The 26,968-nt window shown below is 35.9% G+C and overlaps 1 protein-coding gene across 15 annotated transcripts in view; it reads right to left on the bottom strand.

Annotated features, from left to right (window-relative positions):
* The window catches only part of Lingo2 (leucine rich repeat and Ig domain containing 2), a 1,224,968-nt gene that overhangs the window by 374,672 nt on the left and 823,328 nt on the right, over positions 1-26,968 (bottom strand). For all 15 annotated transcript variants that reach the window (XR_015440039.1, XM_087183798.1, XM_021252956.2 and 12 more), the window contains one exon: positions 14,025-14,057. The gene's annotated coding sequence lies outside the window, so the exon portion shown is untranslated. The remainder of the gene's footprint in view (positions 1-14,024; positions 14,058-26,968) is intronic.

Raw genomic sequence — 26,968 nt, 5'->3', positions numbered from 1 at the left:
TTTTCATGTATGGAAAAAAGGGTTGAGGTTAATTTTTTATATAAGGATACCAGGTGTTCTAGTGCCATTTGCTGAAAACACTATCTCTTCCTCGGCTCTTGAATTGAGTATATATTCTATAAAATGCTAATGTTAAATAATCTTTCAAAACTCAGTGGACCATATATGTGTGGTACTATTTGTAGATTCTCTGTTTTATTCAAATGATCTATATGTCTTTCCTTACACCAACACTGCCTTGATTACTGTAGCTTTAGAAGAAGTCTTAAAATTAGGTACTAAACCTCTTCCAACACTGTTTTTGTTTTTGTTTTTAACTTTTCTAGGTCCTTTGTACTCCTACATAACTTTTAAATTTCAATATCCAATTCTTCATTTATAGCAAGTATACACAGACCTGAATTTTTATATATACCTTGTGTTTTCTAATCCTACTAAATTCAAGTACAAGTTCTAGGGGCTCCTAGAGATTTCTTAGTATTTTCTCTGTAGATGATCATTTCATCTACATATAAAGATTTTGCCTCTGCCATGCCAATCCTATCCTAGTTGTGCCATTTCATTGCCAGACTATTTTGGTGAGGACTAGGTTTCAAAGTTTAATGGACAGATAAAGAGTAAGCATATCTGCCCTTGTTCCCTACCTTAAGGAGAAAGCATTATATCTTCTCCATTTATATAAGGCATTCTTCCTGGAAGTATGGAGTACCTATCTTTAATCTGTTGAGAAGTTTCTGTTCTACTTCTAGGCTCCTGATAGCTTTTACCATGAACAGCTGTAGAATTTAGTCCACTACTTTTTCTCCAACTAGTGGCAGGATCAGATGGCTTTTTCCTTTCCTCTGTTTAAATGATGACTTTTGGGGGTGGATCTTCCAATGCTGAACCAACACTGCCATGCCTATAACAAAACCACTTTCTACATCCTGCCACATCTGACTTCCAATAGTTTGTTTTGTTAAACAAATTTCTATCTATGTTCAAACTTTTTTCTTCTATTATCTTTATCCAGTTTTAGGATTAGCACAATGTTGATTTCCTAAAATCAGGGGAGAAGTGTTCTTTCTTTTTTCTGTTTTAATTGTTTGATATAATTTATCAGTTAAAATGTTTATGAGCCTGCTGTTGTAATATAGGTAGGTTTTCAAGCTAGGAATATACTTTCTTTAATAGGTGCTATTCAAATTTTATATTTTCTCCAGAGTTAGTTTCATTAATTTGTCTTCCAAGGCACTTCTTAGAAGTTGTCAAATTTATTTCAAAACTGATTTTTGTAATATGTTTTCTATGTCCTTTTAAGTTCTATAAAATCTGTGGTAATGTCTCCTAGATCTTAATATTGTAATTTTAAAAATGTATATCTGATAGTGTGTAACAGGAAGAAAAGGTCTAAAGGAGCAGGGGAATTGTGAGGGGTAGGGGAAGGGAAAAAAGGGAAAGGAAAAAATATGAGAAAAGGAAAAAAAATGGAAACAAGGTCTTTGCAAATAGGGAAGGGTGGAAGGGGTGAAGGGAGTGCAAGGGAAGGGGAAAAAATAAGAAACAAGATACTCTTTTAAAGGTACAAGATCCCAATGACGAATGTAACTGTATTTTATACCAAAAATGTAGCAATAAACTTAATGGGGGGGGAAGAAAATACCTAGTGTAGATCAAACTGGGTGTATCATTTTCCTATATGCTGCAAATTAGATATGGATAGATATGTAGATAGATAGATAGGTAGATAAGACAGATAGCTCTAAAAGAATCACACAGACAGACATGCTCAAGGGTTTAAGTAAGGATTTCATTGTTTTTCATCAACAGGATTTGAGAGAACATAGAAGTCAACCACAAGAGACAATTACGCATTTTTAGATAAATCAAGAACAAAGATCAAGTAACAGAAGAACTAAAAGGCAGAAGTTAGCCTGTTAGAAAAGCCACTTGGCATTGGGCTGGACTCTAATTCTTCTACAGTTAAGGTAAAAATAAAAGTCTTTGGAAAACATTCTATTCTGACAAGATTAATTTGGTTCTAATTCTCCCACTATCAAATAAAAGAAGAGATAAAAAAGAAGAGATGTCTATTGCATTTTCATTTTCTGAGTGAGATCTAAAGGATACTCTTTATGCATATGGTCAAAGTATGGAGTTCAGAAACTACTTTCACATGTCTTGTTCTATCTCAGCATAATTATATAGTCATAGTAATAACCCCAATTGTGAATCTACTGCAAGTCAAACATGATAAACAGATTATCCTATTTAATATTCATAAAACCTTTAGAATGCACCCCTCATTTTATGAATGAGAAAATTCAAGTTTAGTAATTTTAAGCAAGTTGTACAAATTAAATACACAATAAGTGGAAACCTGGGATTCAAATCCAGTCAGTTCATCACTAGATCCTATGCTTTACTAACAATCAGATGAAAAGTATGTGAAACAGTCATAACATATAGGGAACAGTCTTATTGGAAAATAAAACTAAACCAGAATAAATAAAATGAATGAGGAATATCATATGAGAAAATCAGAAATGAAGCAGAATCAGCAATTATAAGAAAAGAAGCAGTGGGTAATCCCTCTGCTGGTGAGTAGTTCAATTTGAAAAAATTCAATACATATATTTAACTTATCTTTGACTACCAATAATAAGCCTTCAGGTAACTGCCACACTATGAGACACTTAAGCTTCTTTGGATATATGATGAAACTCACATAGTACCACAGGTTATAAAGGGTGGAATATAGGAACTGCATTATGTGTCCTGTGACAAGTTCATAAATTAAACATCCATAAGTTAGGAGCCACTAGTATTAGCCTGCATGAAAAGACTATAAAAATAAAAGTCTTCACTTAAAAAAAAAATTCTGTATTACAAGCAAATTATACATTGAAAGTTCCTACAATTGTCTTCATGATTATTTCCTGAAATTTCTGTTTTATGTTCCTTTGAATTCTTTGAGGTTGACAATTACTTTTGTGTAAATTTAAGCTGATAAACACATTAATTACATGATAAATAACACCTGACCATGTGACTGAAATATTTGAGGCAATGTTCTATACATATTGATAGCTAGGGAGTTTCTGTGAATTTTTATCAGCTCAGCTTCCTCTCGTAGAAAGAATTTGGATTCCTGGATTTATCTCCTAAATCTTTTTTTTTCTAAGTCTGAAATTAAATTCAACATTGTATTATGTGCAGTTTTGAGTTTCTTTGCTCTAAACCAGTAAACTCTTCTATAGACTTTAATGCCTTAATCTGAGTTGGGTATCTATGAAATATTGATATTTTCGATGAAATATTTAAACTGATAAAAGAATTGTCAAAAATATTTAAACTGACAAAAGAATAGTTTCACACTATGCATATTGATATTTTTGCTAATGTTGTATTATTTATATCAGATATACATGATACTATATTTTTTCTCACATTTTTTCTTTTCCCTTCTTTCCTTTCCCCTACCCCTCCCACTTCCCCTACTCCATGAGACCTTTTCTTCCTATTTCACATTCTCAATTATACATTTTGATCCTTATTTACACTTTTGGTTTTTCACATCAGAGAAACTATTCAGTAGTTACACATGTGTGTCCTATTTATTTTACTTAAGAGTATGGCCTCAATGTGCATCCATCTAACTATAAATATCTCTAGTTTCTCATTCTTTATGGCTGAGTAATACTCCATTTTATTAAAAACCCCACATCTTCTTTATCCAGTCTCCAGTTGATGGGCAATTGGGCTGTTTCCAAGTTTTCGCTATTACAAACTGTGCCTCTATAAACATGGGTGCATATATATCGCTGTGGTATGATTCTTTTAATTCTTTTGGGAAGATACCTAGTAAAGAAATAGCTGGGTCAAATGGGACCTCTAGTCCTAGTTTTCTGAGGTATCTCCATATTAATTTCCACAGTGGTTGCACAATAACACATTTTTATAATGCACTCAGCACAATTATCGTCACACAGTAGGTGTTCAGAATTTTTTTTTTTCCTTTCCAAAATCAGACCCTTCTCTACTGCAAAATCTCTTTGTTTTGTCTTCTATCCCATACTAACACTAAGTTCTTAGCATTGCCTTTGTCTCCAAATAGAAGATGGTTGTTAAAGGTAAAGAAAGCTTAAAGTAGCACACATTTATTGTAATTAGGTACACAAATTTGAAATATTTTCTGTTTTTGCCCTTTTGTTAAAATAGACTGTGCTCCTGGGGGCATACAGTTTACCAAGAGAAATATCAACTTGATTTACTTCTCTTGTAACTTGAAACAGTCAAAATCCTAAGCTCTCCTAGAGGTTGTCATGCAAAATGAACCACTGAATGTAGAATCCTTCTACAGATAATTCTTTGTGGTGCTTCATATAAGTGGACCTAACAGTAAGTTCTACAAGTACAAAGAATATGTTACAAGTAATTGACTGGAAATAATGTTTTGTTCTTTTTTATGTGGTTTTGTTTCAGATGCTATCTCTGTTCCAGGTACTACCTTGTGCTGTTTGCTTTATTTTTTCTTTGTTGTTTTCTAACTAGGATACAAGGTAAGATGAATACCATAGTCAAAATGGCACCATTCTGCTGAAGCTGACATCAAGCATTTTTTGGTGGTCTTCAGGAAACAACATCACTTTATACTGTGTTTAATGTCTAAAATGTGGAATCTGCTGAGGCACCTGCCATTTTATACAGCTCTCTAATCTTTCTCTTTATTAGCTGTCTGGAAACATCATCACGCTGACTGCTTGGTTTAAATCTTGTTCACTCTCCTAATATAAAAAGACAAGAGAACGTCTCTGACGATATAAACTTAGTCTCTTGTGCTGTAGACAGTTATTTTTTCCCAATGTAATTTTCCTTGAAACAAAAATTCTTTTATATTTCAACAAGAAAAAGAAACTGTTTGCCTCCTCAGTAAATATTTTGCATTACAATTGTCCAGATGTGCGAGATGCCTACTGAAGCTTTCTTTGTTTAATGACTAATCCTTTAGATGAGTTGTTTAAAAAGGCAAACACTATAGTGCATATTCCCATTCATTCACTTATTTATTTTATTCATTGAAATAACATTTTTCTGGGTTCCTGCTATAAACCACACACTGTGGTAGGAAGTGTGCCTACCAAAAAGAATAGGATGGCTTTATTTGAGAAACAAGTAGAGAAGATAAACTCACAAAGGCATAGATTATAACACAATATGTTAAGTGCTTTGATAGAAGCAAGTGTGAGTGAAGTCTTGGAACATACAACATCCCTTAGTGTGAATACAAGAGAGTAAGAAAGCTTCTCAGAGGAGCAGGAGAAGGAGTTACCTCAGTTGGCCAAGTAAGTGTGTTATCAGAGAAGAAAGGAGAAAGGAAGGACTTTCTTAGGAGATAGTATGTGCAGTTCAGTGGGGTTGGAACAAATGGGACTTGGTAGGGGAAGATGAAGACAGAAGGTTGCAAATGCCACCTGGATCAGATTGTGAACAGTTTGTGTGCCATGTTAAAAAGTCTATAATTAATTCCCTAAATATTGAGTGTACAATTAATATATAGACAAAAGCTAACACCCGGCCCTGGGTTGTAGGAGACAGTTCCTGTCTCCAAACGGGCTGTATAATGAGCAAAACACCAGAAGACAAAGCTTCAGCATCTCATGGTGAAAGATCTTGGAGCCACACTCCTATCTTGGAAGGGGCTCTAGAGGGTCTGGGGCAGGGATGATCACAGAGGTATCAGGTGGGAGAAGGTGGGTGGCTGGGAGTTGGAAGAAAGCAAAGCAGGGAACAGGTAGGAAGAGACAGGACCATAGGAAGTGAAGGGTGGTTTGGGTGGAATTTCTTTACATACTTAGGAGTTTTACTCTTCTTTTCCCTACTGAAAAATAAGGACAAGAGCTAGAAGGTAAAAAGGGCATCTCCACTTTGGGATTCTTCTTTTTTTATTCCTTTCTCTTCTTCCTATGTAAAATGGATCGAGTTTGAGACTGTTTGGAGGACTTAGAGGCAAAGGAGGGAAAGGAAGCCTGTTGTTGGGCAGAGATTGTGCAATATGTAAGTCGGGGCCCACCCTGTGTGTCCTAGCAGAGTCTGGTGTTCATAATGAGAGTGAGCTCATCCACCCTTTTCCATCAGAGCTGCATAGCTTTCACAGGAGATATTAGAACTTCATTCTTACCTTCACTCCTACTTCTAGGGTTTTGTTTTGTTTTTAATTTTTCAACATGTTAAATCTGGGGCACAGTTTAGCTCAGTAGTTCTAATTCTATTTTTAAAACAGTTTTGGTGCTTTAAGCAGTCAAAGCCTATTGCTTTGTCTTGTAATATCTGTAGCTACCAAAATAATAACTACAGCTGCTCTTTTACTGGTTTTTAGATTTCTGGATTCAAGTGGGGAATAACATCATCCATGCTATAGAAAGGAAAGATCTGGAGAATTGTTTGCTTTATCTATCAACTGCCTGCTCATTATGACCTTTGTATTTCTCCCTTGTCACGGGATCATCACATATGTTTGAAAGACTTTATATGCGAGAACCCAGAAGTTACTTGTGTCTTTTGAAAGACGTGTTTCTCTTTATATTGAGCTAGAGGTGTTTCCTTGAATCTTTTTTTTTTATCACTTTGAAGCATAGACCAAACTATATCTGTCTTCCACATAGGACTCTTTCAAATATTTGCATATAACTAACACACATTTTTTTCACTTTTACAAAGAGGAAATGAAAACCAATATTGGAGCACTTACTGCTGTGTGTTAGATATTAAGGTAGCATCATTTACCTGCAGTAGCTCCTTTATGAGGAAAAGCAGAATAAAGCCCAATAAATATAAAAACAAATGAGCAAAAACGTCAAAAAGAAATGGCTTTTCCCAAAGCAAGTGGTAAAGTCAGGATTTAAAGCTAGAATAAATTATAATTTTTATGTTAAACATATTTACACTTACCTTTTATTTTTATTTAAAAAGAGCACAGATTCATAATTTTAAAAGGCAGATAATGTTGTGATGACATGGTAATATATTAATAAGAATAATACAGTAAGAATAATAACTTGCTTCATTTCTCTTGCTTTGGCTTACATGAGCTCTGAGTGAATACCCACCCTAATAGGCTACTGTGCTTAAAGTCTTGGTTTTCAGGATGATTATGTTGGGAGTGGCAGAACTTTTGGGAGGTCAGCCCTCACGGGAGGTCCTTAGGTCCCTGAGGGTGTGCACTCAGAAGAACTGTGGGACCTGTCTCTGTAACATCCTGTTTCAGAATGTAAGATGCTCTATACATGTGGTCCTGCTCTCATGTGACACCATCGGCTACCCTCGACAGAGGCCAACCAATGGGGCTGCCTGATCTTGGACTTTGAATTTCCAAAAACAGTGAGATAGTCTGGCATGGCGACTATCATTCCAGCACTCTGGGAGGCTGAGGCATGAGGATTGCAAATTCAAGCCCAGCCTAGAGCAACTTATCAACTTAGTGAGATCTTGTGTCAAAGTGAACAATAAAGAAAGGGATGGTGATGCAACTCAGTGTGAAAGCTCTGGGTTCAGACCTTAGTACAAAGGGGAGGGGGACAGAGACCTTTTTCTCTCTATAAAGTTAGGTACTGTGTTATAGTGATCAAAAGTTAATACATTTCTCATGGGCCTACTCTCATCTCTTGTAGTTGTTTATTTTGATGATAACCTATCTTTAAAAGACTTAGATGAAATGCTATCAATGAATTTCTCACATGGAATATGAAGATTTAGCTTCTTAAAATTATTTCTCTGACACCCACCTTTCCCTTCTCTACATAGCTGTATTATAATTTTTGTTAAACCAAAAGTGTTTACAGTACTATGATGCTGTTAATATTCATAGCTGAATGATGGAATATTCTATACATTTATTTCTAATCTTTCTTTCAAGTTAAATAACTTATTTCATGGCTTGCATGATTTCTATGAATGTATCACTACTCATTTCCTAATTCTCTTGCAGAACTGGAAATCTTCTCTTAATATGTGTGGATGCATTGCTCATACTGTCAGATTTTCTGGCACTGCAATTAGGGGTCCTCCTGGACTCCTATACTATTTTTATTGCAGTTGGTCCGTTACCCCAGTTGTTCACTAGAGGGCACTGTATAACAGATGTGCAGGAAAGCTTTGTTCTGGAAGTTAGGGAATTTTTTCTGTTTCTTACATTGGTGACCCATTGTCTGAGTGCCCTTTCCTTTTTTCTTGGTGGAGCATGCTGAATTTTGAGTGCATTGGTCCACTGAACTGTACTTTGTAGAGTTGACCTTGAGAAGATAGAACCTATCCTCCTTCACAGTCCTTTGTAAATGACTCTTCTCCTTCTGGAAGCCTATAAGATACTTCCATTCTCTCTTCTACTCTGAAATTTCATGATGACTTCCTGCCACCCCATTTAAGGTTGGGAGTAAAACTGAGTCTTTTAAACCTGAAAGTCCACATTTCAGTTCTAGAAATTAGTTTGTAATTATTATTTAATAATCATTTGCCTCCAAATAATTTTTTATTTCATGAACTATTATGAGTGAAATGTTAGGTTAATTAATTATCCTGAATTAATTCTGGTTTGTTGAATTCTCTTATCTTAAATACTTTTTTTTCTTGATATTCCCCTTAAGTATAACTTTAAAATTAAAGATATTATTTTTCTAATTTCTATTTTGTTTCCAAAGGCTTTTTTATTTCCTTTACCATTTTTTTAAAAATAGCAATCCATTCTGCTATGGGGGATTAAAATGTCTCCTCATTGGAGGGTATGATGGTCTTTCTAAAGTTTTCTTTTATTCCCTGTACACTTTGCTCTTTTCTGATTTTACTGATGTCCCTGACTCATGTCTTACAGTTACTTCCTGCTTCTGAAGGGCAGGACCTGAAAGGCCAACTGGCATCTCTGGATGTATTAGCAGGACCTCCAAGTTGGTAAGCCCAAATGTAGCCTAGAATAAATCACTGAACTGTTGTTCTGTTTGCAGAAACTAAAATGTCCATATTGGTAGTTATGTTTCATTTCGGTTGTTATGAATCTCCAGAGAAGAATCCTTTGTTCTCCTACCTTGGATAGGCAAGATTGGCTTTCACAGTTCAGACAGCCAAGTTCAGATATGTTAAGGGTCTCATTTTCAATAAGAACAGTCTTATTTAATAATTTTGGTAGAATTAATAAATCCCCTGTTTCCAGTGGAATGTCTTGCCTCTTCTTTCAGCTATGCCTGGGATTTCCAATACCAGTGCTTCTCCAGCTGAATTATTTAGACATTAAATCTCAAGTGTGGGATAAGATGGCACATGGCTAGTTAATTCTGCTTCTATTCATTTTTATCTTCTAAATGATGTTTGCCATTTGAAGTCTGGTTTTGTTCCCTCTATTGATTACTTGGTGGGTGTTAGGGTCAAGTGGATATTGGAATTTCCTTTAATCAATTATTATATAATCTGTGCTTCCTCAAGTGACATTTCTGTATATTTTACAGGACAAAATAGGTTATTTATAGCCTTCTAAATTTGCAGTGCTCAAATACAAACACAATGCTGCCTGTGTGAAAATGTTAAATTGACATGGAAATAAGAGCCACATCCTCTTTTCAAATACACTGGAAGGACAAAAGGAAATTAGAGCTGGAATCTCTAATAAGAAGGAAATTAGTTTTCTTATTTATAACTTTCCTTGAGTATGTTTTAAAAATTGCATCCACTCAACCCTCCATTCTAACACTTAGCCTTTGGACCTTCCCAGTTATCTTCCACGTGTCCATTCATATTTGCAATAGGTATTCTCTACTTGTATAAGTTCACCAATGGTTTAGTTGGTAAGTGAGCATTAAACTAAAGTAATTCCAGCCTTTTTTTTTTTTTTGGTGCTGGGGATGGAACTCATCTCCTTACACCTGCTAGGCAAGTGCTCTACCACTGAGTGACATCACCACCCCCAAATGAAACTATTTGAATTCTTTTGATATTTTTTTTTGATCTTCTACAGAAGATAAACAGAAACTGAATGTTCTGATAAGACTAAGAATCCAAACAAGTTCCCCCAAGTTTACACAGAACCTTAAAAATACAGGAAAAGTACAGAGAAATGGCAACCATAAGTTCTACCTTCAGGGACCTCGTAAGAGACTCAGGTAAGTAAGAGGGTATGAAAAATACTTAAAAATGGCAGAGACATCTGGAACCTTGACAAATACCAAAACTCCGGGAGGCTGAGGCAGGAGGATCACAAGTTTGAGTTGAGCCTAGACAGACTTTGTCTCAAAATATAAAAATAAAAACAGGACCATGGATATATCAGGCAACAGGATGATATAGAATGTTGTGTTTTCGGAACAGTTTCTATCTCCTGAATTCCTTACCAAACAGACCAGGATGCCTCATAGTAAGAAGAGAGGTAAGCAATGTGATTGTGACCCCCTTCTTGGCTAGTGTCTACTCCATGACTTGGGATTACTATCTCTATGAGCCTGGATTTTATTATTTGAAGAAAACAGAAAAGATCAACATAAATAATAACTGAAATATTTTTATATCTAAGTATCTATTATTTTTTAGGAGAAAGGTATGAATATATCTATAGTAGCTAATGTGTTACTGTAAACATTTATATAGAGCATGCATAAATGGCTGAGTGATGATAAGATATTACAGGAATGGACTGGGTGTCATAAGAAATTTCAAAATTGAGCCTCTTCAAATATTTCAGGGTTTCCGGGGGGGGGGTCTGGAGCTATCAAAATTATTTCCTCTTTTAATTTCTCCATAATGGCATTGAACTTTCAAGGATGAGAGGTATTACTATTCAACTCTGGAGTTCAATGCGTGAACAGCTCAAGGATGTTTCAGATCTTTGTTGATAAGAAGCCTGGTGTCAATTCATCTAGATTGCAAAAATAAAATACCATCAACTTGGTAGTTTATAAAATACAGATATTTGTTTCTCAGTGTCAGAGAGGCTGGGAAGTATAAGATCAAAGTGCAGGCTGATGTGGTGTACGGGGGGCTGCTTCCTCATAAACAATGTCTTGGGGATCCTCACATGGTAGGAAGCATACAGCAGTTATCCTGTGCCACATCCCTGCAGACTTCTGCTCTTGTGACCTAACTGCTAGGAAAAAGGTTGTACCTCCTAATACTATTACCTTGGAAAATAGGACTTCAACATATGAATTTTGGACACAAATATCCAACACTTTATCCTTAGAGAATTACATAGTACCTTCATCTAGATGTACTTATATATAAACTCAGTATTGAATTTGCTATGTATCTCAGAAGCCAAATTACAAATTATAGAGCTATCTTGCTTTATTTGTATTATAATATATGTGGCGATTTGTTTTGTTGTTGTTGTTGATTCATATTTTTCTTCCTTTTCATTTTTTAAAAGCTCTGATGAGAATTCACTAAATTGATCTTACAACCTAAGATTTGAAAAAATACTAATCTATTATGGTACACAGAACAAAGCTAGACTGCAATTTCTTTTTTCTAAAGTTTTTATTCTTTTGATTTTTTTTTTGAGATAGGGTCTTGCTATGTAGTTTCAGGTGGCCTTGAGCTCATTATGGACCCCAGGCTGGCCTCCAACTCAAGGCAATTCTCCTGCCTCAGCCTCCTGAGTACTGGGATTATGTCTGGCAAAAAGTGGCAGTTTCTATCATATGTAATTACAGATGTCATTTTCTCCATTGTCAGAGAGAAGTCTTTCTCCACAGAAGCTCTAGGCAAACATATTTACACAATCACCCAGTAAGTGTCAGAAGTAATCTAGCATCTTGTGAAGCTCGCAAATGTTCCTTTCCATATCATCAATCAAATGGATTTTGCTTCACTCAAGTAGGCTGAACAAAGTAGGATTTCCTAGCCTCTGGGCTCACCATAAGTTCCAGCAACAAAAGACCACTGCTGCTACTCTGAATACCAGTGTACTATTCTGAGATCTCTTGCCAGTTTCTACCAAGAAAGCACTGCTTTCCTCACACTGGGACATGAGGACAATACATACACACAAAAGCCAACAGACTTCACCAAGAGGAATAGATCTCTAATTATACCCCTTTACCTTGCTCTTCCATTCTGTCCTTCAGATTTCCCATCCTACTACTTTTGTTTCCAAGGAAGAATAGCTTCCAGACTCTCCTGAAAGTCAATCTGCAGACTCCTCTCCATTTGCCAAGCCTCACATCACCAAGAATCACGGATGTTCTATACAAAAAGTCAAAGGCACTGCTGGATTCCATCTGCACATTATTTGAAAATTGGCACTAACTTTCCTTCTATTTTTTCACCAATCACTCAAATTGCTTATTTCCTTCACCTTGGTAAATAATGATAAAAATCTTAGATTAAAGAAAATAAAGCACATGCAATTTGTGGTAAAAGGATATTTCAATTTGATGGACATTCTCATGAGATTTACATTTTCACATGGAACAAACTCTTCTCATACAAAGAATACATCTTTTTTGGTGGGATGTTAAAAACTAGGCCATGAAGGAAGTTTATTTCAAAGACATGAACATGCTGCTAGCCCCTGGTAATGCTGCTAACAGTAACTGTATATAGCACCATAGTAAAAGTAGCAAATATCATTCAGTGCATTCTTACAATATGACAAAGTAACTGATAAGTATATTATGTCTTATATTTCTCATGAATCTTATAGGGCATATACCATTACTTCTTTCATTTTCAAGTAAGGAAATCAAGGATTACAGCTGTTAATAAACTGGCCCAAGATATACAGATACTACATGGACAAATTGGATTAAATCGAAGGCGATCTGATTCCAGAGCCCAATCTCTCACTACAAACTATCTCCCAGTATTTCAATTAAATATATTGATAGCTGAAGTGATTTAGCCTATTTTATATTAAATTAAATTAGGAAGGCAGATAGCTATGGGAGTCCCTTCCCAATTATGACAGTTATGTTTTTGAAAACTCTTCTGATAGTAGAATTTTCTGTTGAGTACCACAAGATTGTTTAGAAAAAGATTGGGGAAATCAAACATAGTAATAAAATTCAGAAAGATTTTAGAAGTATATTAATGTTTATTAAAATAAAGCAATGAAACAACCACCTAAATTAAAATAATACAATATTTATCCATTTTAAATTAGTTTAATAAATGCTCTATTAATCTTGATTTACCAATTCTTGCTCAGTAGAAAAATTTCATTCTCTGCCTTACATGAAATTGGCTTTAATCTATGACTGCCATTCTTACAGTCACTCCATACATGTCCTGTCTACCATGTTAGCTAAAGCCTTTTGTTTTAAAATTTATAGTAGCAACACAGCTGTATATTTCTTGATCACAAAGTCTTAAAAATACTCAAAAGGTAGAGGAAAACAAGACTGATCTAGAATTTTCTGGAAGTGTAACTGACATTAGAGATTACTATACTACCCACCTCCCTACACACAAATATATCATACAGTCCATTATTAGAGCTATAGTCATTTCCTTTTTTATTACACTAACAATTTCCAGCTATTTGAGAGTAGACATATTTAAATATGTGTGGGCATTGCTGGGAAAACCCTGCTCATTTATCAGATATTGCAAGTTAAACTGAAGTTTTGTGATAATAGGGAAGTTCTATTGGCTGAGGTATCTTGAAAAAGGGGTCAGATTAGAAATCTGATGAATGTCAATCTTACAAAACATGAATAGAGGAATGTCAGATTACAAGACCTTGCACACAATATGTATATGATAAGCATTCGTTGAAAGAAATATATACATGGTGGATGGATGGAATGATGAATGGATGAGTGGAAAGATACTGAATAATCCCATGCTCACAATTTTACTAAAGATTAAATCAGTGATTTTATTTCATTGTTATAAGGTCTTCTGTTAAAAATTTGTGTTGTATGTCTCCATCCACAGGAGAAGAAACTAAAAACATAATGTCATTTAAAGCTCTCTGTGAAAAGCTAAGGATACTTTTTGCTCTGCTACTTTCACACTATTTTGTATTAGCATACATGTTTTAAGATGTCATGAAAAATACCAACCTTGAAGCTGCATTCTGTCTTTTCTCACTTTTCCTAAAAAAAGAAAGAAAAGAAATTTAGGATAAAACTAATTAAAGTAATACAGGCAGTGAAAAAGGCATTTTCTTTTATTTTTTAAAAAAACGTTTACCCATTTTCTGTTGGACAAAGGAGAAGCATTTAACTGTGGAGAAATACCTGATGAACTTTTCCCCCCTAAACTGTTTTTAAACATTTTGTGCTTTTCATATTTTGAGATAGTTTCCTTTTAAAAATTTCTTGGTGGTATATTATGAATGACAATGAATAGAGATACAGAGGGGATGTTTAATAAAAATGATAAAACTAAATTATGTAAAAGAAAAAAATACATAGGCAGCACTTAACCTATGAAAGTTTACCATCATGATAAGGTTTTTCAATAAATTCAGGAAAGCGTATTTTAAGAAGGTAGTACAATTTATACTCTGGTTCTGTGTTTCTACTCCTGAATGCTGATTAGAACACAGACTTTTGAAACTTCCCTCTCCTCATTCCCCTAATAATCCATTCTTCCTTATGGACCAAGAGATTATTGTGTTGTTTATAATAACTGTTCTACATTCCTTATGGAAATTGTAATTAAGATGCTGAATATTCAAACTGCAAGCCAGTTTTCTCAGGGAAATTGTAATTATGATAATACAGTATTTACCCAACCGATGTTTTCAAGTCATTGTTCTCTTTGAGCAATGAGGAGGTGAGAGAAAAACACTAAAACAAAACACTCTTTTGGGATCTCAGGCAAAGAATAATGATAATGGCTGTTATTTGCAATATGATAGGCATGACACAGTTAGACTAATATGTATATGTATAAATGGTTTATAGAAAGTATATGTGTGTCACAAATGTTTCTCATTTAACTTAAGCAAGTTCATGAGGTAAGTAATATTTTTATCCCAACTTTATAGACAAAGGCCTGAGACTTGAGCTCAGCACCATGATTTAAAGATCTGGAATGAATGACACTATATAATACAATATTATTCATAAAAATATAAATTTATGTACATACAGCCTGTGGTTTTGCATAAAAACATGAATAAATACTTAATGTAATCTTTTAGCAACAGAATTAGGAAGGAATGTCCCCATAATGTATGAATATTAGTGTTTGAAATGTTTATAGTAAATATACTTTTAAAAAACAGAAAACATTTTTTTCTTTTTTTTTTTGGTACCAGGGATTGAACTCAGGACCTTCAGCTTGCCAGAAAGGTTTGGCACCACTAAGCTACATCCTCAGCCTATATTTGTTAAAGTATAAAAAGAGAGAATAAAGGGTAACTCAAAGTAAATGCAAAAATTACACTACTTCAAAATGAAAATACAAAACACAAAGCCTGAGGTCAGCCAATAAAAAATCTTATTAGGGGCCAGGGATTTAGCTCAGTGGTTCTACTGCCTGCCTCGCAAGTGCAAGGTCCTAAGTACCAAAAAGAAAAAAAAAATCTTACTAGGCAAGCTTTTAGGTAGGATAGTAAATACAACTCTACTAACTCATTTCATCTTCCTGCCTAACTTCTATTTTGCCAGATTTCTACAACCAGTGCTCCAAATTTATGGAAGCCAAGTTCTTTCTTATTTACCTATACAGTGATTTTTTTAGGATTTCTAAAATGTTAATTAGCAAAAATTGATTACCTGTTATATAATGGACTTTAAAAACACATTTTTTAATCCCATAGTAACTCTGTACCACAGGTACTTTTACTTTAATTTTATAAGTGAAGAAAATGCATATCACCAAAATAATTTATTTACTCAAGTATTCCAAGTTGGCCCATGATCTTTTCAATTGGGAAATTGACTAATCTTGAGCAAAATGAAATTAAGATTGAAAGGGAACTCAAGAACTAACTTCAAGTAATTCAATAAAAGGGAAGGAAATTAGGGCAGTAATAATAATTTAAAAACCCTACCGAACCAAGAAAACACCAGCACCAATGGATTCACCACTGAGTTCCACAAGAATTAAGGGAAGATCTAAAGCCAATATTCCTCAAATGCTTTAATGAAATTGAAAAAAAAGGAATACTGTCAAACTCATTCCTAGAATATAGCATTATCTTGATTCTAAAACCAGGCAAGGATTCAACTAAAAAAAGGAAACTATACATCAATCTCATTAATGAAGATAGATGGAATGATTCTCAACAAAATACTGGCAAACAGAATGCAGCAAAATTATTGAAAAGATCATAAATCATGACCAAGAAGGCTTCATCTAAGGACTGCAAAGCTGGTTCAACATACGCAAATTAAGAAAGCTAATACATCACATAAAGACAAGCAAGACAAAAATCACATGACATCTCAATAGATGCATAAAAGTCTTTGGCAAATTCCAATATCTGTTCATATAAAAAAAATAAACCCTGAAGAAAATATAGGTACAGAAAGACCTTATATCAATCTGATAAAAGCCATTTATGGCAAACCTACTACCAACTTCTTATTAAATGAAAGAAAAAAACCTGAAAGCTTTTCCTCTAACAACAGGAACAAGAAAAGGATATCAATTGTGATGGTTGATTGATTGTGTCAACTTGAGAAGTTTGGTTAAGAGAAGCTTAGATAAATTTGCTCTGGAATTTTGCACCCTTGGGTGACTCGTTGCTTGGATGTTATAAAGGGGAAATGAGGAAGGATGCATGGTTCAATATAGTTCTCAAAATATTATCCAGAACAATTAGGGAAGAAAAATAAATGAAAAGGACGTGTATAGAAAGGAAGAAGTTAAACTACCCTTATACAAAGACAACCTGATCCTTTACATAGAAGACCCCAAAAAATTCCACCAAAAGTTTCCTAGAAAGAATAAACAAATTCCTCAAGGTAGCAAGATACAAAATCAACACACAAAAATCACCAATAATGAACCCACTGAGAAAGAAATTAGGAAAATAACACCATTTACAATACCTTCCAGAAAAATTAAATACTTAGGAATTAACCTTACAAAAGAAGTGAAAGATCTCTATAATGAAAACTATTATATTCTGAAAAAGGAGACCAAAAAGGACATCAGAAAATGGGAAGATTATCACTTCTCAGCCTTTTGGCTAAGATCAAGGGTAGAAAATGGGAAGATATTCTGTCCCCAAATAAGAAGAACCAATGTCATCAAAATGGCCATACTGTGAAAACATGTATCAGTGATGGTGTCTCTTTAGAGTGGAGTGCCCAAAGTGCAATCCAAGACACTATTTATCACAAAGTGCCAAGTCTGCAATTAAACCGGACTACTGAGGTTTTAGTTTAGAAAAAAACAAGTCATACATTAACCTCTTTTACTTTAAAATAAAAACAAGTAACATGCATATCATAAGGTTGCCACCAGTGTGATATATACATTTAATGCAGTCCCAATCAAAATACCAACAGCATTCTTTGGAGAAATGGGGAATACAATCCTAAAATTTATTAGGAACTAAAAGAGATCCAGAATAGCAAAAGCAGTTCTGGGGAACAAGAGCAAAGCAGGAAGCATCACAATCCTCAATTTCAAATTATATTAAAAAGCTACAGTGTTAAAAATAGTATGATACTGACACAAAAAGAAACATGGATCAATGAAACAGAATAGAGGATACACAACCACCCCAGGCACATTAAGCAATCTGATCTTTGACAAAGGGACCAAAAACATACATTTGAGGAAGGAGAGCCGCTTTAACAAATGGTACCAGGAAAACTGGCTACACACATGCAGAGGATTCAATCTACATCCATATCTCTTACCATTTTCTGAACTAAAATCAAAATGGATCAAATATCTAAATATTAAAACAGAAACATAATCTGTTGAAAGATAAAATAGGTAAAACTCTTGAAGATATAAGCATAGACAATAACTTTCTGAAAAGGACCAGAAATGCACAAGAAATAACATAAAGAATCAACAAATGGAATTATATCAAATTTAAAAATATGCATAAAGGAAACAACCATCAGAGTGAAGATGTAACCTACAGGGTAGAAAAAAATTTTGCCAGCTACTCCTCAGACAGAGGATGACTATCTAGAATATATAAAGAACTCAAAAATTAGAACTTCCCAGCACCCAGAAGGAAGCTCCCCACCTCCATCCCAGGCTCCTAGGGCAGTGAAGCTTAGTCAGTCACAGCACCCACAAGGAAGCTCCCCCACTGCCATCCCAGGCTCCTAGGGCCAAGAAGGTGAGCTGGCCCCAGCACCCAGAAGGAAGTTGCCTGCCTCCATCCCAGGCTCCTAGGGCAGTGAAGCTCAGCCAGTCCCAGCACCTGGAAGGAAGCTCCCCGCCTCTATCCCAAGCTCCTAGGGCAGAAAAGGTGAGCTGTGTGGGCCCCAGAAGCACCACACACCCGGGATAATGAGAAGACATATAAACAAGCCTCAAAAACAGACTTCCAGATCACCTACAGCAACTCCAAAGGGAAATGAGATGGAACACTCTGATACTCAACCACCTGGACTCTCTGAACTGGCAACAAAAGAGGATCTGGGAAAAATGAAATCAGAAATAATTACTCAGATAACAGCAAAGATTGTGCTCATGGTGCAAGACATGATTAATGAATCTAGAGAGGACACAGATGAAAAAATAGAGGATCTGAGGAACATAATGAAATCCCAACATAGGAAACAAATGGAATCCATAAAACAGATACAAATAGATTTCCAAGAGATTAAAAACTCCATCGAAAGTTTGCACAGCAAAATGAACCAATGTGAGGATAGAATTTCACATACAGAAGATAGGATTGCAATTAGTGAGGAGGAAAAGAAAAATTGCTTTAAAATTGTAAGGGAACATGAGAAATCAATCCAGCAGCTGCTAGATGATGCAAAGAAGAATAACATGAGACTGACTGGAGTCAATGAAGAAAGAGGAGAGAGTGCAGATGACATAAAAAAAAAACTGTTCACAGAAGTGATGGCAGAAAACTTCCCAAGGAGGGGAAAAGAACTTGACATACAGATAAGTGAGGCATATAGGACTCCAGCTAGCCTTAATAAAAAAAATCTACACATAGGCATATAATAGTTAGGATTTCAGAAATCCAACAGAAGAATAAAATTCTACAAGCAGTGAGAGAAAAGAAACAAATCACATACAAAGGAAAGCCCATCAGAATCACAGCAGACTTCTCAATGCAAACCCTCAAGGCAAGAAGAGCTTGGAGTGATGTATTTCAAGCCCTAAAGGAAAACAGCCTCCAATCCAGATTGATGTACCCTGCAAAACTATCTTTCAAATTTGATGGAGAAATAAGATACTTTCATGATAAAGAGCACCTCAGGAACTTCATGAATACCAAACTGGCACTCCAAAAAATTTTAGACAATACCCTAGGAAAAGACAATGAGGATCACAACCCCAGGAAACCCAGCAGAATGAATCCACTGGGCATGACAAATTAAATGCAAAGGGGGAGAATCCAACAAAAAGAAAAAGTCATGACAAGGCTTTGAAAACTTTTAACTTCATCTCTCTAATGAGTGTAGAATTCAATCTTATTATTGTACTGATTAGTATTTTTCTGATTCTAGAATTGCACACCATTCCCTGTGCTATACCGGCTATTTATCATCTTCTTACATCTACATTTTAATTGGGTTGTCTATTAATGAGCTCTAAGAATTCTTTATATATTCTGGTCAAAGGTTATATGTATTGTAAATATGGTCTGTTTAAGGACTACTTTTCATTTTAATGATGTTATTTAAAGTTCTAAATTTTGATGGAATCTCATTTATCAATTTTTTTCTTTCATACATCATGTTTTTTGTATCCTAGGTAGTTCTTGCCTACCCTGAATTCATAAATATTTTCCCTTATAATTTCTTCTTAAAGTTTTATACTTCAAGCTTTCATATTTAGGTTCATAGATCCCTTCAAGTTATTTTCATGTATGGAAAAAAGGGTTGAGGTTAATTTTTTATATATGGATACCAGATGTTCTAGTGCCATTTGCTGAAGACACTATCTCTTCCTCGGCTCTTGAATCGAGTTTATATTCTATAAAATACTAATGTTAAATAATCTTTCAAAACTCAATGGACCATATATGTGTGGTACTATTTGTAGATTCTCTGTTTTATTCAAATGATCTATATGTCTTTCCTTACACCAACACTGCCTTGATTACAGTAGCTTTAGAAGAAGTCTTAAAATTGGGTGCTAAACGTCTTCCAACACTGTTTTTGTTTTTGTTTTTTTAACTTTTTTAGGTCCTTTGTACTCCTACATAACTTTTAAATTTCAATATCCAATTCTTCATTTATAGCAAGTATACACAGACCTGAATTTTTTATATATACCTTGTGTTTTCTAATCCTACTAAATTCAAGTACAAGTTCTAGGGGTTCCTAGAGATTTCTTAGTATTTTCTCTATAGATGATCATTTCATCTACATATAAAGATTTTGCTTCTGCCGTGCCAATCCTATCCTAGTTGTGTCATTTTATTGCCAGACTATTTTGGTTTAGACCTATGTTTCAAAGTCTAATGGATAGATGAAGAGTAGGCATATGTGCCCTTATTCCCCACTTTAGGGAGAAAGCATTGTATTGTCTCCATTCATAGAAGGAGTTTTTGTTGGAAGTATGGAGTACATATCTTTAATCTGTTGAGAAGTTTCTGTTCTACTTCTAGTCTGATAGCTTTTACCATGAACAGCTGTAGAATTTAGTCCAATACTCTTTCTCCAACTAGTGACAGGATCATATGGCTTTCTCCTTTCCTCTGTTAAAATGATTACTTTTGGGGGTGGATCTTCCAATGCTGAACCAACACTGCCATCCCTATAATAAAACAACTTTCTACATACTGCCAAAAAATTAGAACTTCTCCAAAATAAAAGAACCAATGAAAAAAAAGGGCAACCAAAATGAATTAACACTTCTTGAAAGAAGAAATGCAAATGGGAAATAAACACATGAAAAAAGGTTCAACATCTCTGACCATTAGTGTAATGCAAATTAATACAACCTTGAGATTCCATCTTATTCTAGAGGAATGGCTATTAGCAAGAAATAAAATTATAACAAATGATGGCAAGACTACAGGGTAAAAAGAAACGTTTCTACATTGTTAGTAGGAATGTAAATTAGTTAAACTATTATAGAACTTAGTATGGAGGTTCCTCAAAAAACCCAGAAATGACATGCTGAATAACCCCACTGCAGACAGGCAGGTCTGCCCATGCCCTACCGAAGTCCCCAGTTGCTCAGAAAACACTGAATCACCCGCTGCAGACAAGCAGGTCTACGGATGCCTGACCAAGGTCCCGAGTCATGCAGAACATGCCAAATCTGCTGGCACACAGGCAACAATCCACTGGACCCTGCCCCCCACTCCTCTGTACAGCCACCTGGTTCCACACTACAAAGACGCAGAGGACACCAGACCACCAGACCATGGTAATGAGTCCCGGCCCACAGGTAGGGGCTTCTGAGCTGCCATCCCGCTGCTCCTGGACCAGAGGAAGGGGCTCCAGGCCACCATCACTCCCACCACTCCCGGCCCAGAAGTAGGGGCTTCTGAGCTGCCATCCCACTGCTCCTGGTCCAGAGGAAGGAGTTTCCTGGCCAACATCCCTCACACTGCTCTCAGCCCACAGGAAAGGGCTTTTGGGTCACCATCCCTACCTCTGCTCCCAGGCCCTGTCCCACCTCACCCAGCTCAGAGGAGGTAATCCATGCAGGTGCTAACAGCCCACTGCCCCAGTTAAAATGAGAAAACATGTAAATAAGTCTCAAAACCAGACTTCCAGATCACCCACAGCAACCCGAAAGGGAAATGAGATGGAACACTCTGATACTCAACCACCTGGACCCACTGAACTGGCAACAAAAGGGGATCTGGAAAAAATGAAATCAGAAATCATTTCTCAGATAACAGGAGAAATTGTGCCTCTAGTGCAAGACATGAATAATAAATTTAGAGAGGAACCCAGGAACATGATCGAATCCCAACATAGGAAAAAAATGGAATCCATAAAACAGATGCAAATAGATTTCCAGGACATGAAAAACTCCATTGAAAGTCTACACAGCAGAATGAGCCAATGTGAGGACAGAATTTCAGATCTAGAAGATAAGATTGCAATTAGTGACCAGGAAAAGAAAAATTGCTTCAAAATTATAAGGGAACATGAGAAATCAATCCAGCAGCTTCTAGATGATGCAAAAAAGAATAACGTAAGATTGATTGGGCTCAATGAAGAAACAGGAGAGAGTGGCGATGACATAAAAATCTCTTCACAGAAATGATGGCAGAAAACTTCCCAAGCAGGGGAAAAGAGCTTGACATACAGATAAGTGAGGCATGTAGGACTCCAAATAGCCTTGATCAAAAAAAACTACACATAGGCATATAATTGTTAAGATTCCAGAAACACAACAGAAGAACAAAGTTCTACAAGCAGTCAGAGAAAAGAAACAAATCACATACAAAGGAAAGCCTATCAGAATCACAGCAGACTTCCCAACACAAACCATCAAGGCAAGAAGAGCTTGGAGTGACATATTCCAAGCCCTAAAAGAAAACAGCCTCCAACCCAGATTGATGTACCCTGAAAAACTGTCTTTCAAAATGGATGGAGAAATAAGATACTTTCATGACAAAGAGCACCTTCGGAACTTCATGAATGCCAAACCAGCACTCCAAAGAATTTGACACAATATCCTAGGAACAGACATTGAGGATCACAACCCCAGGAAGCAAAGCAGAATGAATCCATCTGGTATGACAAGAAATTAAATGTAAAGGGGGAGAACCGAACAAAAAGAAAAAGTCATGGCAATGACAAGTCAATACCTTTCAGTTATAACCATCAATGTTAATGGTCTCAATTCACCAATCATAGACTGGCAGAATGGGTCAAGAAGCAAAATCCAACAATATGCTGCATACAAGAAACACACTTAATTCAAAAGGAAACTCATGGACTGAAAGTTAAAGGATGGAAAACAATACTGCATGCCACAGGAACCCGAAAAAAAGCAGGAGTAGCTATCCTCTTGGCAGATCAAGTAGATTTCAAACCAACACTGATTAAGAGAGACAAAGAAGGACATTACATCCTTGTAAAGGGAAGACTCCAAGAGGAAGAGATGACAATCATAAATATCTATGCACCAAACACTAGTGCACCCAACTATATAAAACAAATACTAACAGACATGAAAAGTCATATATGCACTAAAACAATTGTAGTGGGGGACCTCAACACCCCACTGTCACAAATAGATCAACTAGACAAAAAATAAGTAATGAAATACTAGAACTCAATCGAACTCCTGAACAAATGAGTTTAACAGATGTTTACAGTCTTCCACCCCACAAAATCAGAATACACATTCTTCTCAGCTGCACATGGGTCGTTCTCCAAAATAGACCACATACTCACACATAGAACATCTTTAAGTAAATTCAAAGGAATTGAAGTTATCCCCTGTATATTATCAGACCACAGTGTGATGAAATTGGAGATCCATAGCAAAAGAAGCTCAAAAAATTTCATAAACACATGGAAATTGAACAACACACTTCTGAATAACCAATGGGTCACAGAGGAAATTAAAGAAGAAATCAGACAGTTCCTTCAATTAAATGACAATGACAATACAACATATCGGAATCTATGGGACACAATGAAAGCAGTCTTACAAGGGAAATTCATAGGAGTGAATACACATATTAGGAAAACAGAACAAGCCCAATTGAATAACCTGGTGCTGAACCTCAAGCTTCTAGAAAAAGAAGAGCAAGACAACCCCAAAGCTCATACAAGGGAGGAAATTATAAAGATCAGAGGAGAAATCAATGCAAAGGAGACTAAGAGAATGATACAAAAAATCAATGAAGCCAAGAGTTGGTTCTTTGAAAGAATCAACACAATTGACAAACCCTTAGCCAAGCTTGTCAGAAAACGGAAAGAAAAGGCCCAAATCCATGCAATTGGGAATGAAAAGGGTGAAATTATAACAGACCCAGGAGAAATCCAGAGCATCATCAATAGCTACTTCCAGAAACTATGCGCCAATAAGATGGAAAACACAGAAGAAATGGACAGATTCCTAGATACATATGAATTACTAAAGTTGAACAAAGAAGACCTAAAAATTCTGAACAACCCAATATCAACCAATGAAATTGAAAATGTAATTAAAAGCTTATCACCTAAGAAAAGCCTGGGCCATGATGGCTTCACTGCTGAATTCTACAAGACATTTAGAGAGGAACTGCTGCCACTCCTGTTTCAACTCTTCAATGAAATTGAAAGGGAAGCAATACTCCTGAATTCATTCCTGGAAGCAAGCATCACCTTGATCCCCAAAGCAGAGAAAGACCCAACTGAAAAAGGGAACTATAGGCCAATCTCACTAATGAACATAGATGCAAAAATTCTTAATAAGGTAATGGCAAACAGAATGCAGAAGATCATCAAGAAGATCATACACCCTGATCAAGTGGGATTCATCCCAGGTGTGCAGGGATGGTTCAATATATGCAAATCAATCAATGTAATACACTATATCAGTAGAGCCAAGGACAAAAACCATATGATTATCTCCATAGATGTAGAAAAAGCATTTGACAAAATCCAACATGCATTTATGATAAAAACCCTACAAAAAATTGGAATAGATGGTCTCTACCTCAAACTGATGGAAGCCATCTATGAAAAACCAACAGCCAATATCATACTAAATGGTCAAAAACTGAAATCCTTCACACTAACATCAGGAACAAGACAAGGATGTTCACTATCCCCACTCTTGTTCAATATAGTTCTGGAAACATTAGCCACGGCAATTAGACAAGAGAAAGAAATAAAAGGAATAAAGATAGGTAATGAGGAAGTCAAATTGTCACCATTTGCAGATGACATGATACTGTATAAAGAAGACCTCAAGAACTCCACCAAAAGTCTTCTAGAGTTAATAACCAAATTCAGTCAAGTAGCTGGTTACATGGTCAACACACAAAAATCAACAGCTTTCCTCTACACCAATGACAGACTCTCTGAGAGAGAAATAGAGCAAATAATTCCTTTCACAATAGCATCCAAAAAACTGAAATACCTAGGAATCAACCTAAGAAAAGAAAACAAAGATCTCTTCTCTGAAAAGTATGGCACTCTGAAAAGAGAGATTAAAGATGATATCAGAAAATGGACAGACATCCCCTGCTCCTGGGTAGGAAGGATTAATATAGTGAAAATGGCCATACTTCCAAAACTGCTATATAGATTTAATGCAATTCCAATTGAGATCCCAGCAGCATACTTCATGAACCTTGAGAAAACAATCCAAAAATTCATTTGGAACAAGAAGAGACCCAGAATAGCAAAAGCAATTCTAGGTAACAGAGACATGGCAGGGGGTGTCACAATCCCCAACCTGCAACTCTACTCCAAAGCTACTGTGATAAAAACAGCATGGCACTGGCAAAGAAACAGACTTCAGGACCAATGGAACAGATTAGAAGATGCAGAAACAATTCCAGACACACTCAGCCATCTCATCATTGATAAAGGAGCCAAACACCCTCACTGGAGGAAAGATAGCCTCTTTAATAAATGGTACTGGAAAAATTGGGCTTCAACTTGCCAAAGATTAAAACTAGACCTACCTGTATCTCTCACCATGCACTAAACTAAAATCAAAATGGATTAAAGATCTAAATATTAAAACAGAAACTCTGAACCAGTTGGAACAGAGGTTAGGTAGAACCCTTGAAGACATCGGTGTAGGAAAAGATTTTATGAACAAACCTCAGTTGCCCGTGAACTAGCACAGACAATGAACAAGTGGGATCTCTTCTTATTAAAAGGCTTCTGCATGGCAAGAGAAACCACCAGCAGTGTGAAGAGACAACCCACAATGTGGGAAAAATTCTTCACCTGCTCTTCCTCAGACAAAGATCTACTATCTCGAATCTATAAAGAACTTAAAAAGATCAGACCTCCCAAATTTAAAGACCCAGTCCAAAAATGGGCATCTGAAATGAACAGAGATTTCTCAGACAAAGAAGTAGAAATAGCAAATAAATACATGAAAAAATGTTCAACATCACTGGTCATTGGAGAGATGCAAATGAAAACAACACTGAGATTCCACCTCACTCCAGAAAGTATGGCTGCTATCATGAAATCAACCAATAACAAATGCTGGCGGGGCTGTGGGGAAAGAGGAACCCTGCTCCACTGCTGGTGGGAGTGTAGACTGGTGCAAGCACTGTGGAAATCCGTATGGAGATACCTCAAAGAACTAGGACTGGAAGTCCCATTTGACCCCGCTATTCCACTGCTGGGGATCTTCCCCAAAGAATTAAAGGAATCATACCACAGTGATATATGTGCTCCCATGTTCATAGCAGCACAGTTTGTGATAGCTAAAACTTGGAAACAGCCCAAATGTCCATCAACTGGAGACTGGATAAAGAAAATGTGGTTTTTTATAAAATGGAGTACTACTCAGCCATAAAAATGAGAAATTAGAGACATTTATAGCTAAGTGGATGAACATTGAGGTGATACTCTTAAGTGAAATAAATAGGACACACATGTATAAATACCAAATAGTTTCTCTGGTTTGAGAAACTGAAAGTGTAAATAAGGACTAAAATGTATAATAGGTAATGTGAAATAGGAAGAAAAGGGGCAAAGGGGAAGGAAGTGGGAGGGCTAAGGGAAAGGATAGAAGGGAATGGGGTTAATATGAGAAAATGGAAAAATAGGAACAAAATCTTTGTAAATAGGGAGGACTGGAGGGGTTGAAGGGAGGGCTGGGCTAGGGTGAAAAATAAGAACCAAGAGAGACTATCTAAAGGTGCAAATTTCCAATGATGAATGTCATTATATTGTATACCTAAAATGTGCCAATGATTAGAATGAATGACCGATAATGTAAAATAGGAAGAAAAGGT

This window comes from Heterocephalus glaber, unplaced genomic scaffold, assembly GCF_053883595.1.
Source record: "Heterocephalus glaber isolate CG9 unplaced genomic scaffold, H.glaber_assembly_v1.0 deba00001481, whole genome shotgun sequence".
Taxonomy (NCBI): domain Eukaryota; kingdom Metazoa; phylum Chordata; class Mammalia; order Rodentia; family Bathyergidae; genus Heterocephalus; species Heterocephalus glaber.
This window is presented reverse-complemented; position numbering and strand designations above follow the sequence as displayed.